Genomic DNA, 14,258 nt, shown 5'->3' on the forward strand with positions numbered 1-14,258 from the left:
CAACAGCTAAGAAAATTAAATGTCCTGTTTTAGATAGACATCATCCAACCCTTTAGTCCCTTGGATTGGAAGAGTTTATTGAACCAGTCTTTGTTTTTCACTTGAAGCTTCTTGAACTCTTCATTCAGTACTTCAATGCTCGTGTGGATTGACTCGCTGTGGCTGGAGGGCTTCATGCAACACATGCCCTCAGAGTCTACACAGCCATGCCCATGTGCCCAGAGTAAAACCTCTATCGCTGTTCTGCAAGGTGGCATGTCTGATGGTCTCTATGTCTGAGAGCAGGCCACTCAATGTGAGAGAGGTAGCATTGATTTGCTTACTTAACAGGCACCCAAGATGGTCTAACTGTCCTAAAGCTTTAGCTGCAGCCACCCAATGTAGTCCACACTGGGGATGCTACCATCCAATAGCTGGATTGAAGCTTGCAAAGCCATCTCTTTGATATCATCCAATACTTCTCTAGGGATACTTGCTGCTTGATCATCTGGTAGGCTGTGTTGTCCTTCTCCAGCTAGATGGTTGATTGTCAATTCTACCCTTGCCTCATTATTAGCATAGTCTTCTATTAATTGATTTAGTAAACACTTCCGTCTCCCTTCCCACAGGGTGTATTCTGTAGGTGACAAGAACATGGTCATATCATAATATATTTTAAATCATAGGGAATTAAGATGTGCTGTAAACATGGCCCTCATTTGTCCATTAAATCAAGGTAAGTCTTTTCTATGGTCTTTAACTGCCCTACCCAGATCCTTGATTTCCTTGTGAACCAATGGCTGATACCTGGGATTCTGCCCCCTACTTTCATAACATACCAGGGCAATGAGGAATTTCAAGACGATTTGCCAGTCTTCTTCTTTTCCCAGGGATCTTCTGGGGTTGAGGGGTGAGGTGGCTCTGAAGAGTCCAAACTGTCCTCTGGGGAGGAGGATTAACTCAGAGCAGAAACATTCAGATTAGAAGTAGTGTGACAGTGAGGTTTAGTATCTTTGATCCTGGGGTTATATTGTTTCTGGAGGCAGAGGCAAAGGGCACTGCCATTTTGTCAGGTGTTGGGGAGGAAGGGCCTTGATCTAGGATAGCAGACAACTAGGCTGGCATTCTGGAGGCATGGCCCAGGGTGGAGGTGGAATGATTGACAGTGGGGCATGACCCACAGTTCTGGGGGTGGAGTCTGGAGGTTCATTCAGGGAAGAAGAGAAGGTTGTGGTAGCAGGAAGTGGAGGAACCAAGATGGAGGGAGGATGGTCAGGCTCAAGGGCATCTGGAATAATTTTAATAATCCACTTCACGATTTGTTTTAATTTTTTCTTTGAATATATTTGGGCATGATCTGTGAGAATTAACTTAAAGCATCCCTGTATGCTCCTTTCTACTTTGAGAATCCGGCTGTCCATTTTTCTCTTTCTCCGCCTCAGGTGGAACAACCACTGGAACACTTCAAATCAATTATTGGATGTGGATGCGTATTGTAAAAACACAGTGGCAAAATGGTGATTATTGTCCTGCATTTCCCCAAACCCACCTGCAATCCTACGCAGGTGAGACCATCGTTGTCCCTGTGGATCCTGGCCAAGGTCCCTCGAAGCAATGATGAATCTTCTGGCCCAGTACAATCAAAAATCCCGGGGAGCGCTGGCCTATCCATCAGCTAACCCCAGCTGACATGACTGAATATCAGGGTCTCAAGGTTTGGGCGCCAAGGGTCTCAACGAGGTTGGCTGTGACAAACCATTCTGGTTCCCCAACTTCAGGGCAAGGGTGGTGAAAATGAAAAGCAGCAGATGCTGGGGAAGATGAAACAGAAAAGCCTTATAAATATGATTGCCTGGCAAAAGAATTTGAGAATATGGAAACTATAAGCGAGATTGAAATGAAAGCAAGCCTTGAGATACCAAGCCTTAGTTACTGAACAAATACAAAACAATAGTATGGCCGGCTGAAGGTAATCCCCTTTTGATGAAACAATACCTCCTGCTTGCAGACAGGTCCAAGGGTCAGAGCAGACTCTACTAGTTTGGCAGAAGGGGTCCAGAGAGTAGTTTTTATGGTATAAAATGTAACACAGTATGGTAATGTAATGATTCTAATAGGCTGTTTGCAAATGCTATAAGATTTGTATCTTGTATTATATTGTTTAGTGAAAATTAGAATATGCAGCACAGAAGATTTATTGTATTGTAACAGGAACGCCCCTCCTCTTTCTGGCATCCATTTTTGGCGCCTCTTTCGAGCTCCTCTTTTGGGCCTGCTCTGCGCTGTGGCTGGCAGCTCCAAACAAGGCCCCTGCACCCACACCCTTTGCAATAAACCACAAGTTCCAAGACCTGGCTTCAGACATCTCTTGTCTCTGTCCGTCCCAACCGTCCTAGTCCCCAGTGATCCTACAAGCAGGACAATGGAGCTGTCAAAAAAAACTTTAATAGCAGGGTGAAAAACAATAAACATGGAGAAGTCCAGGAGAGTACACAGGGTGGGATTCAAAGACCTGAGGTAAAGGCGAAGAAACAATATATAAACTTGAGGGTAGAACACTCTAGAACAATAACCATATAGGGGACACAAGTAACTAATAGGGGAGGAGAACTTGGACAACTTAGCATAACAACACTAAAGGCTTATGGGGGAACTCTCAAACTCACCCTAAGTTAAACAAATGATTCCCAGGGCTTAAAATCATGGCCAATACTTCTGGGGTAAAATCTGACTGACTCTGAGTTACAGCTGGGCTAACTCCCATATCGCTGCTTTACTCTGGTGCCTTGGGACCATGCAGATCAACAGAGCCACAAAGATGTCCTGGCTTTCACGAGGCTCCACAGTGTCACAATGGTCCCTTGGATCCACGGTGCTCTGCAGTGTCACAATGGCCCCTTCATTTCACAAGGCTCCCAAATGTCACATTGGTCTCTATAGGAAGGAAACCACAGAGCCCCCATGTTTCAGGAGCTGATGAACAGCAACCACCAGAGGCCAAGGCAAGACCTGTCTGTTCTGGCAGGTTTGCTTGGAGCAACTCATGGATATTTGAAATATGAATGTGGAGTCCTAATTTAAAACATTTGTGCCTGGAGAAGAGGGATAGGGGTTTCTTCATAAAAAGAAAAGCAGAGAGCCCTTTCCAGTGTTTGGAAAACACGTAAGTGCTGCCCCTCAGGAGTCAAAGACCAGCCAGACTTGTCTGTCCTGGCGACTTGTCTGGCAGCAATCCTTGCATACACAGAAATTTGGAGGTGGAATCCAAATTTTGGCCATGGATACCTGGAAAAAAGGGACAGTTCTTTTGAAGAGCCCAGAGCCCCAGTGTTTCAGGGGCAGATGGGAGTGGCCTTCCACATTCAAAGGTCAGCCAAACCTGTCAGGTGACCCCAGGGAAACCAAGGCAGCCACACCTATTTCATGTTCCCTTGGCTCCACAGGGCCCTGCAGTGTCACAATGGTTTTCTTGCTTCCATGATGCCCTAAGGTGTCATAATGGCCCCTTGCTTAGTCAAGTCCTTAAGGATTTTAATGGTCTCCATAGTTCCACAAGGCCCCACAGTGTCCTAATGGCCTTTGGGTTCCATGAAGCCTTGCTGTGTCACCATTGCCCCTTGGTTCCATTGGGGCTCAGTAGTACAACAATGATTTCCCTGAATCCACAACTTCCCATAGTGTGAGAATAGCCTCATGGAAGCATGGGACCCTGCAGGGTCACAATGTTCCTTTGGTTCCATGGGGCCCCACAGTGTCACAATGGTCTCCATGATTCCATGGGGCCTTGCAATGTCACAATGTTCTCCATGGATCCACAGCGCCCCGCAGGATCACAATGGCCCTTTGGCTCCACGAGGCCCTGAAATGCAGCAATGGCCTCTTGGTTCCACAAAGCCCTGCTGCTTCACACTGGGCCCTTGGGACCATGTAGCCCAAGAGAGACACAAAGATGTCCTTGGCTCCATGGTGCTCCGCAGTGTCACAATGATCCCCGTGGTTCCACAAGTTCCTACAGTGTAACAATGCCCTTTTGCTCAAAAATGCCCTGCAGTGTCAAAGTGGTCTCCATAGGAAGGAAAGAACCGAGCCCCGGGTCATATGAGAGGCAGTCCCGAGAGGCTGAGGCTAGCCACAATTGATTGTATTGGCAAATTTTGTTTGGGAGCAACCCTTGGATAAAGGGAATTTTAGAGGTTGAATCCTAATTTTGGCCATTGGAGCCTAGACAAGAAAGACTGTTCTTTTCCATAGAAAGGAAAACCCAGAGCCCCACTGCTTCACAGTCGGATGAGAAGTGGCCCTTGGCGTGTCAAATTCAGGGGGACCTGTCAGACAGTCCCCAGGAGGCCAAAGCAGGCAGACCTGTTCCATGGTCCCTTGATTTCATGGGTCCCCATACTACCACCCCATACTGTATTCTCCTTGATTGCATGAAGTCTTGCAATGTCACAATGGCTTCTTGGTTTCATGAGCCCCAACAGAGTCACAAGGGTCCATTGGTCCCACGTAGACCTGCTGTGAAACAATGGCTCCTTGTTTCTATTTTAAATCAATCACAATCAAACCTCAGTTTGATCACTGATCCTTGATTCCATAGGGCCCATGACTTGCAAATGGTTTCCTTGATTCCATGATTCCTGAATTCCACAGTCTCACCACAGTTTCCTTGGATCTCCATTGTCACAACTGACCTATGGTTCCATGAGGTTCTGTAATGTCACCGCGGTCGCTGTCAGAGGCTGGATGAGATCAATGTCCTGAGACACCTTGGGATGCTCGGAATGCCCGTGTGGGGCCAGGTCTGGGGCGGGCCTTGGTTTGTGGTGGGACAGAGCCCTGCCCCCAGGCCAGCCCTGGCAGAGCTGTCAATCACACAGCAGGAGGAGTGGTAACTTTCACAGACTTGCTTCTGTGGCTGTCCGGTTTTCGGCTCTTTGGAGGGCCTGGAAAGGTCCGGAGTGGCCTTGGGGCAGCCTGCGTATCAAAAAACGAGAAGAGGCTTCAGTTCTTCTTTCGGTCTCTATGTTTATTAATTGTTTATCTAAAAGATTTTCTTTCGGCCTGACAGAGGTCTGCTCAGCAGCCAGCCATGAGCACACTGTCCTGCCCTCCGGACAGTCACCTATCTTTATACCCAAAGTTACGTGTACAATATTTATCATTTTTTCCCCAATACCTTTCGCCCTTATTGCCCGGTGCACTTTTAGTAATGACCAATCCCAAAGTGCCACCATCACCACAGAAGATGGAGGAGAAGAAGAAGAAGAAGGACAGGACACGCCCCAATTCCTCCATCTTACTTCTCTAAACCCCCCTGTACAGAAATCCTAAACCCTGTGTCTCACCCTCTAATTAACTAATCCCTTCACCATTCACCCCGGTGAAATCCTCCTATCCTCATACAGGTGTCGTCTCCTGTGTAGGGTCAAAGTCCAGCCACCAGACACTTCTGGCAACATTCCAGGACTCCCGAGCCCCCCAAGGGTGGTCTCGGTGACTCGGCACCTCAGTCCTGAGGTGCTGAGATCCCACATGTGGCCACTGGAGCTGACGGGTTGGTTAGCCACTCTCGGAGTGACCAGTGGAGACTACGAGTCCTGCCACTCCCAGGTTCTCCATGAGAATCCCGAGTAGTGGCTCTGTCTGCGGCGTGGTGATGCAGGTGAGAGCAGGACTGCGAAGAACTGCGGTAAAGGAATGAAGGAGCGGACATGCGTGTGGATGCCATGGCGCTTTATTTGACCCAGGCGGGGCCAGTGATGGTGTCAGGAAAAAGCCGTTAGGGAGGCATTTAAAAAGGGGAAGGGGGTAATGGAAGGAGACACGAGGGACCAATGAACAAAGCCCAGGGGAGGAGCGAGAGACACAACTAAACCAATAGGAAGGGCCAAGGGGAGGGAAGAGGCTAGGGAGAAAAATCATATGCTAGGTGAGGGATGATTGACATAAAAGATTCTCGACATAAAGGGGATGGTTACAATGATTGACAGGTAACAGGTGGAAGGAACAAACCATTAGGAGGGAGAACGTGGGGGGACCTGAGGGTCAAACAAAAATCTTAGCTTATAAAAACTAACCAACTTTACAATAAACCCATATAAAACACACACAATGTTACAACTTTCTGCTGATTGGCAGAGCTGCCAATCAATAATACAACAGGCAGAACTGGTGCTACTCTGACTCTGACTGGGCAAGTGACTGGCAGTCCCATCCCAGGGGCAGGCCCATGAAGGCCCAGGGGGCTAAAAGCCGGAGCACGAGGCCAGCCTGTGGTCTGGATCCTGCCTTCTAATGGGGTTCCTCTGTTGGCAATGCTGGAACCCCAGCAGTTGGTACCTATGTGTGTGTCTTTCTGTAGATCTTCTGTCTTTCTGTTCTCTATTTCTTCTTCTAATCCTACTTACCTGGAATATTTTTGGCTAACTTAACATCTTAAGGGGAAATGTTTTTAGGTTAAATGGGCTAAGTAAATGACGGTAATGCTTTGATAAGAGTTTTATGTTGAAGTGGATGTTGTATTAAATGCTTAGCCCAAGTTCCTTGATTATCTCTATTTTGCCAGTAAAATTTTGTGTAATTTTGACCTCTTAGCTCAGTTGGTTAGGGCATGGTGCTGGTATCACTGAGGCTGTGGGTTCAATTCCTGAGTGGGCCATTCACTTAAGAGCTGGACTTGATGATCCTTGTGGATCCCTTGCTATTAAGAGTATTCTTTAGCATCTGTCTGTGTTGAGAATATCTGGTTGGTGTTTCTCCTGTGCACCAAACTCAAGTCAAGGAACCTTTGGTTACCCCCAGCATTTCAGTGTTCTGGGGTGTTCCAGCCCTGCAGGCTCACAATGGTCTCTTGTTTCCATGAGGCCCCACAGTTTCACACTGGCCCCTTGGTTCCATGGGCCCCAACAGTGCCACAATGATCCCCTTGGTTCCACAACTTCCCACTGTGTCCCACTGGCTCTTTGGTTCCATGAGGATCTGCAGTGTCACACAGGTTTATGACATTTGTCCTTGCTGCCCCTCACATCCCACTGCTCCACAAACAGCCCCAATCCACCCGTGAGGAACAGGCCCTGCTGTCCCAGGCTGGGCTCAGGGCTTGGCCTTTCTGCTTCCCCCAACCAGCCCAGGCCTTGCTCAGCATTGCAGTTCCCTGCTCAGAGCCTTTGGCTGCCTGCAATCCTGGCCTCAAGGATCTGCTCTCACCAGGCCCTGGGCAGCCTTTGGCACTCCCTGCCCTCACTGGGGCCCAGTGATGCTCCAAGGGACTTGGACTTTTGCTGCTGATCCCTTGAGCAGCTTCTTCAGCCTCCTCTCAGTGCCTGAGGGTGTTGGACTCAGCCCCAAATCCACCCTGGGGCTCAATAAAATACAAAAAGCCCTTGGTGGCTCTTTGTCTTCCTTCAATGGTCTTGAACTCTCCAGTACTTGAACAGCTGATTGGAGTCAGTTTGGAGTTCTGTTAAGGAGGAAGACTTTCAAGTGCACCTCATGACTTTTATTTGTTTACTAAATGAATCTTTTTTTATTTTCCATTTCAGAGAAGAGCCGATAGAAGCATTCCCTAGATTATATTGATGCTGAATGTCTCCTTAGGAGGTCTGTGCATGGAAAAGAATGAGCTCCTTGAGGGCTGACCCTGTTTGGACAAGCTGCTCCTCACCCCCAGCCTCACCATGTCTGACATGGCCCACCTGGCACTGACATCCCTGTGCCCTGCAGCAGAACCTTGTCCCCTGAGCTCTGCAGCTTCATGTCCCAGCCCATTGCACCATGTCCCACTTCTCTCCTCAGGGCTCTGCCTGCACATAGGCCCAGGAGAAGTTTTCCTGTTTGAAAGGAAAGAATGGAAAAGCCTGAGCAGGTTTCCTGAACAACAAACCCCACTCAGGAACCACCTGCTCAGTCCAGGCTGCCTGGAATGGTGTCACCTTTCTCCAAATGACAGTGTGAGCAGAAATGATCTCTGGAAGCAGAATTCTCTGAGTCTCCCAGCTGAATTCTCTGCCCCTGTCCTTTCCCTGGATCTCTGTTGCAGATGGAAGCTGCTGGTGCCATCCTCACCTTTAACCTCTCTCTTGAATGCAAACAGACGTTCCCAGGTGTGTTCAGCAGGATTTGCTCAATGTTTATACACAACATTTGTGTTCCTCATGGAATGAAGGGGCCATTTTGACACTGAGGGGGTGACGTGGAAGCAAGGAGTCAGTTGGACCGTGGAGTGCCATGGAACCAAGGGGCCATGGTGATACAGCAGCACCATGTGGATCCAGTGGTCCATTGTGAGAATGTGTATCCAAAGAGACCATGGAGACACCCCCAGAACCTCATGGAACCAAGGAGTCCATGGTGACCCAGAGGTGCAGCATGGAGCCAATGGTCCATGGTGAGACTGCCCATCCAAGGAAGCCATTTCGACACTGTGGAAGCTCATGGAGCGAGGGAGGCCATTGTGACACTGGAGAACTTCATGGCACCAAATATCCATGTGACACAGCAGGGCATCATGGGAGCCAAGGAATTGCTGTTGGCTGTAGGGAAACTCATGGACCCAGGGGCCCTTGTGGCACTGCAGAACCAACAGAGCTGCTGGACCTTGTCCCCTGGCCCTGCACAGCTCCTTGGGAGGCACGGCAGGAGCAGCACCCTGGGAGCCTCGGGAATGCCCCTCTGGGATCCACGGCACCCACTCCCAGGGGCTGGAATTCCAGTTCCCAGCCAGGAAAAGATTTTCCTCCCCTGGGAGGCAAAGCTCTTAAGAAGGAGCCAAAGGCCAAGTGGAGCAAGATCTTACAGTGACATTTCACTGTCAGCCTTCATAACTTCACCCATGGTTGTTGTAGCTCCTGGATTGGGAATTAATTCAGGACAGGGTCTTTGGTGGGAGCTGCCCTGGGTCAAGGGAGACACAGAGAGAAACAGAGCAGTCAAAGAGAGGCAGGAGAGAAAGGAGGACACAAACACAATAAGCTGAGAAGGTGGCACTCTGAAAAACAGACCAGAACTGACTGAAAAGGAATGGGACAGAAATCAATAGTTCTGAAAGTTTCATTTACTATCAAAATAGATCACATGCACCCAGACCTACACATTCTCGATCCCACACCCTCAAATTTGGATCCCACTTCTCCCAATCTCCTTCCAATCCCATTTCACCCTGGAGACTGTGGAATGAAGTAGATTTGGCATGGGACTGAGTTTTTCTTAGGTGAGAATAAGGCTTATTTACATGGATTGAGCAATTTTGGGGTAAAATTGAGGTGTTTTCAATGGGATTGAATCATTTTGAGGTGACATACCAATCTGTCTTGAATTCTGGAGTGCAAGGATATGGAGAACATTTGCTGAAATCCCCCAAGAATCCACAAATCTCCCAGAATATGTCCCAAACCCATAAATTCCTGGTCAAGTAACTGTTAACTGATGGAACTTTATGTATCTTTGATAAATTTCTTTCTTTTTTGTCCTGTTTCAGGTGGTTTTAAGTGATAAAGAAAAATCAAGAGGAAATTGGGGCCAAACCAAAAGAATAACCAGCCAGGTGTCCTCCCAGCACAGATCACTGAATGTGGGTCACCAGGGCTGTGCCCAACGTGGATCCTCCCATGGGGGATGAAGCTGGAGTGGTGCATGAAGTTCTTCCTGCAATTGGAGCATTTCCCGGGCTTCCCTTACTGGTGCCTCCGTTGGCGTCTGGTCAAGGGAGAGCTGTTGGTGAAGCTCTTCCCACACTGGGGAAACTCGTAGGGCCTCTCCCCAGCATAGAGGCGCCGGTGGGTGACAAGGGTGGAGTTGTGCTTGAATCCCTTCGCACAGTCGGGGCAGTGGAAAGGCCTCTCATCTGTGTGAATGCGCTCATGCAGGAGGAGACTGGAGCTGGTCTGAAACCTCTTCCCACACTGGGGACACTTGTAGGGCCTCTCTCCAGTGTGGATGTGCTGGTGGATGATGAGGTGGGAGCTGCGCTTGAAGCCCTTCCCACAGTCGGGGCAGTGGAAGGGCCTCACATCTGTGTGAATTCGCTGGTGGCGGAGGAGGTGAGAGCTGCTCTGAAACCTCTTCTGGTACTCCGGACCAGAACTCGTAGGGCTTCTCTCCCGTGTGGATGCGTTGGTGGGTCACAAGGGTGGATCTGTAGCTGAAGCCCTTCCCACACTCGTATGGCCATTCCCCTGTGTGAATCATCTGGTGGCTGATCAGGGTGCTGCTCCGCTGAAGCTCTTCCCTCACTCCAAGCACTTGTGGGACTTCTCCCCATCATGAAGCTGCTCCTGGACCATCAGCTCTGACCTCTGGCAGGAGCTCTGTCCACCTTCCTGGCACAGGGTGGATCTTTCCTCAGAGCACCCTGGGCTGGGGTTGGAGCCCCTTCTCATGGGGAATGTCTGAGGTTTTTCTTCCCTGTTGGATTCCTGTGCAACAGAGTCGTTCAAAATGGTCTCTTTCACAAGGTTTTTCCATGGGGTTTTATCCTCCCTGGTCTTCATTCTCAGTTCCTTCCCTGGGGGAGGAAGGACAAGGAGAGGATGGGATTTGCCTCCATGCCAGAGGGAAGGGGAAGGAGATCCCTCCAGTGCATCTCCAGCCAGTCGGGGTTGGCACCGGGGCTGTCCTGCAGCCAGGGGCTGTGCTGGGCTGACAGCTGGAGCAGGAGAGAGGGGGAAAAGGGCACTGATTTCCTTCTCACCTGCCTGGGTATCCCAGGGCTCTTTCCTCTTCCTCACAGCCTCCTCCTTCATTGAGTCAAGGTATGGGAATAGGAAATCCTTTTTACGGAAGAAAACAAGTGGTGCGCACATTGTCTTTTACACTGGTTTTAAGGCAAACCTGGGGAGGGTCTAAACCAGATTTTCAATTTAATAAGAAAATTTAGATCAAGGCAATGATACAGAAACACTTCCTTAAACTGAGAGAGTCAGGATATAACCTGACACCCTGTTGGGCAGGGTGTTGGCAGCAGTCACATTTAATGGTGGCTGCAGTCCTGTTGGAGTGATGAACGTGACTCTCTCAAAGCAGTGATCCTGCAGAAGGGTCTGATCTTCCCCTGAAGGTCCAGTGATGGTTATGGAGCTCTTGTCCTCTGGGAATCCAGTAGGCAAGGTACTCCTGGTGTTGAAAGCCTCAGCTTATATCCAGGTAGGAATGCTTGGATCCTCCACATGGGCAGAGCATCAGAGCATCCCACAATGGGATGATGGCATTTTATCAGTCCTGCAGTGACAATCAATGGCCCATTCACAGAAGATATCTCCCCTGGAGGCCGTTATCAGGGCTGAGTCATGGAAGAGATAAAGAACATTGCCCCACCTGTTTACAGCAGTTGATGAAGATGGGTGTTGAAAACGTGCATTTGGTTACATCTTGCATTACAACCTGAAACAGTGGGGTAATCCCTGCTCAGGGGGTGAACACCACCCCCCTTACCCAAACTGGCTCAGGTGTAAAACCCCCACCCCAGGAAGGCCGCACACACAGGGGACAATGTCACACTTGCCCTGCTCCAGGTGAGGTCTCTGTCCCTGTCACTCCCTTGCTCTCTCCCCTTTTCTCTTTCTTTCCAACACTCTCTCTACCTCACATTTATTGTTCAATAAAATCCACGATGGATTTCGTCTTGTTAGCACATTAATCGGTGCAGAGGCATCTCTCTAACAATCTTCTTAACCAGATTGCAAAATTATTTTGCCACAGTGTGTTTAGGCGCTGTTCTCTGTGTGCCTTTGACAACATCATGGTTCCCTCCTCTGAGGAGGTTGTGGTTCTCTCTTGAAACTTGGACGCAGCTTCCTCTGAGCGACCTACGAGAGAACTAATGAGAAAAATGGCTGTTGTGGGTGGCCAGTAGAAAGGAAATATTTTGTTGTCCTTGCTTGAAAAGTTTGTTAAAATCACTGGAGGAAAGGGAGCAAATGATACCAGCAAGACTGACAAGGTTCATTCACCCCTTGGTGAGGATCACAAGGGGCTGCTGAAAGTCCTACAAGAAGCCCAGCTCCAGTAGCTAAATTCCCAATTAACTACTGAATTCCCAGGCTTAAGTTCCTTGGAAAATGTGAGAATCATTATTCTCTTCATCTCTGTCACCTTTGTGACAGCTACACAGAGCTTCCCCTTCCTTTTAATAATATCTGTATTGGGCTGAATTTGCACTTTTCTTTTATTGGAACCTGCCAGCAGCTGAGCTGGAGCTGTGCAGGAACCAATGACACTTGGAATTGACGTAGAATTGCTTTATTGTCAGCTGGTGCTATGGGGGCCATGGGGCAGAAAGGTGGGAAAGGGGGGGTCCAGGGTGGGAGCAGAGGAAATGCTGGGGCCGGGTGCTGAGCACAGGGCTGAGCACACAGAGATGGTTTTGTTCTTGCTGAGCCCACACTGAGCCAAGGCCTGTCCTGCCCCTTGTCCAGCCATGCTGGGGCGGGGCTGAGGGTGTGGGGGAGGTTGCGAGGGGACAGAGCCCGGACAGGTGACCCCAGATGACCCCAGGGATACCCCAGACCAGAGCACATCATGATCAGTGTATGAAATGGGAGGAACAAGGAGGAAGGGGGGAATATTGGAGTGAGCGCTTTTGTCTCCCTAGGTAACACTTAGGCAGGATGAGGCCCTGTTTCACTGGTGGGCAGGGCCAGCACCAAAGACACAGACACCAACTTAAATTAAGGAACAGGCTAATTTAGATAATGCAAGTTTTCAAAAATTTAAAAAAATGTTAGATAGGCAAAGCAAATAATCATTAGTAAATAATTCCAAAAGAGAAGATGTTAAAATGATTATCACACAACTTTGCATTTCTGGCTGCAGGCTCTGGAGATTCTATCTCTGCCTTCAGTCAGGGTTGCATTCCCTAACAAGTCCTGGTACCAAATCCTGCCTTCCAAGGCTGGAACAGTGTCTCAGGTTTAGCTGAGTGTGTGTTCAATTACCATCTGTTAAAGGTGGGGCAATTATCATTTGTTAATTGAGCAGTTTACTTTATCTCTTACACAAGGAATCCTCCCTCCAGGGAGATATCCTCTGTTAATGGGCCATTGAGTGTCACTGATAAAAATTACATCATCCCATTGTGAGAAACTCCACCCAGAGGGAGGAGCCAAACATTCCTACCTGGATATAATCTGAGGATATGAACAACACAGTCAGCCTTCTCCCACAGGATACCCAGAAGAGCAGCTTTCAGCTCCACTGGATCCCAAAGGAAGACCAGGCTGATCTACACCACCACTGGACCTTCAGAGGAAAACTCCATCCTTCTGCAGGATCGCTGCTCTAACAAAACCACCTCTGTCACTCCAGGAGCACTGCAGCCACCCTTTAACAGGAGTGCTACCAACACTCTGACCCACAGGGTTTCAGGTTGTATTCTGACACTGCAAGTAGATTTTTAATACTATTTCATTTGAATTTTTAATTTTCCTACCGAAGAATTGTTATTCCTCCTCCCACAGATTTCGCTTGACAGCCCCTTACTTTGAAAATTATAATTCCAAGGGAAGGGATTAACATTTTCCATTTCAAGGATGTCTCCCGCCTTCCTTAGCAGACACCTGTCTTTTCAAACTGACACAATTCCCCAGGACACCCAGGCAGGTGAGGAGGAAGTCAGTGCCCCTTTCCCCCTCTCTCCTGCTCCAGCTCCCAGCCCAGCACGGCCCCCAGCTGCAGGACAGCCCCGGTGCCAAGCCCGTCTTGCTGGGGATGCACTGGAGGGATCTCCTTCCCCTTCCCTCTGGCATGAAGGCAAATCTCATCCTCTCCTTGTCCTTCCTCCCCCAGGGAAGGAACTGAGGATGAAGACCAGAGAGGATAAAACCCCATGGCAGAACCTCATAGAAGCAGCTGTTTTGAGAGGCTCCATGGCACATGAATCGAATGGAGAGGAAAATTCCCAGAGATTCCACAGGAGGAGGGGCTCCAACCCCAGCCCAGGGTGCTCTGAGGAAAGATCCACCCTGTGCCAGGAAGGTGGACAGAGCTCCTGCCAGAGGTCAGAGCTGATGGCCCAGGAGCAGCTTCATGATGGGGAGAAGTCCCACAAGTGCTTGGAGTGAGGGAAGAGGTTCAGGCAGAGCAGCCACCAGATGATCCACACCAGGGAATGGGCCTACGAGTGTGGGGAATGTGGGATGGGCTGCAGCTACAGATCCACCCTTGTGACCCACCAACGCATTCACACAGGGGAGAGGCCCTATGAGTGTCCCCAGTGTCAGAAGAGGTTGCGGATCAGCTCCAATCTCCTCAGGCACCAGCGGATTCACATGGATGAGAGGCCCTTC

The sequence above is a fragment of the Zonotrichia albicollis genome, unplaced genomic scaffold, assembly GCF_047830755.1.
Source record: "Zonotrichia albicollis isolate bZonAlb1 unplaced genomic scaffold, bZonAlb1.hap1 Scaffold_254, whole genome shotgun sequence".
Classification (NCBI taxonomy): Eukaryota; Metazoa; Chordata; class Aves; order Passeriformes; family Passerellidae; genus Zonotrichia; species Zonotrichia albicollis.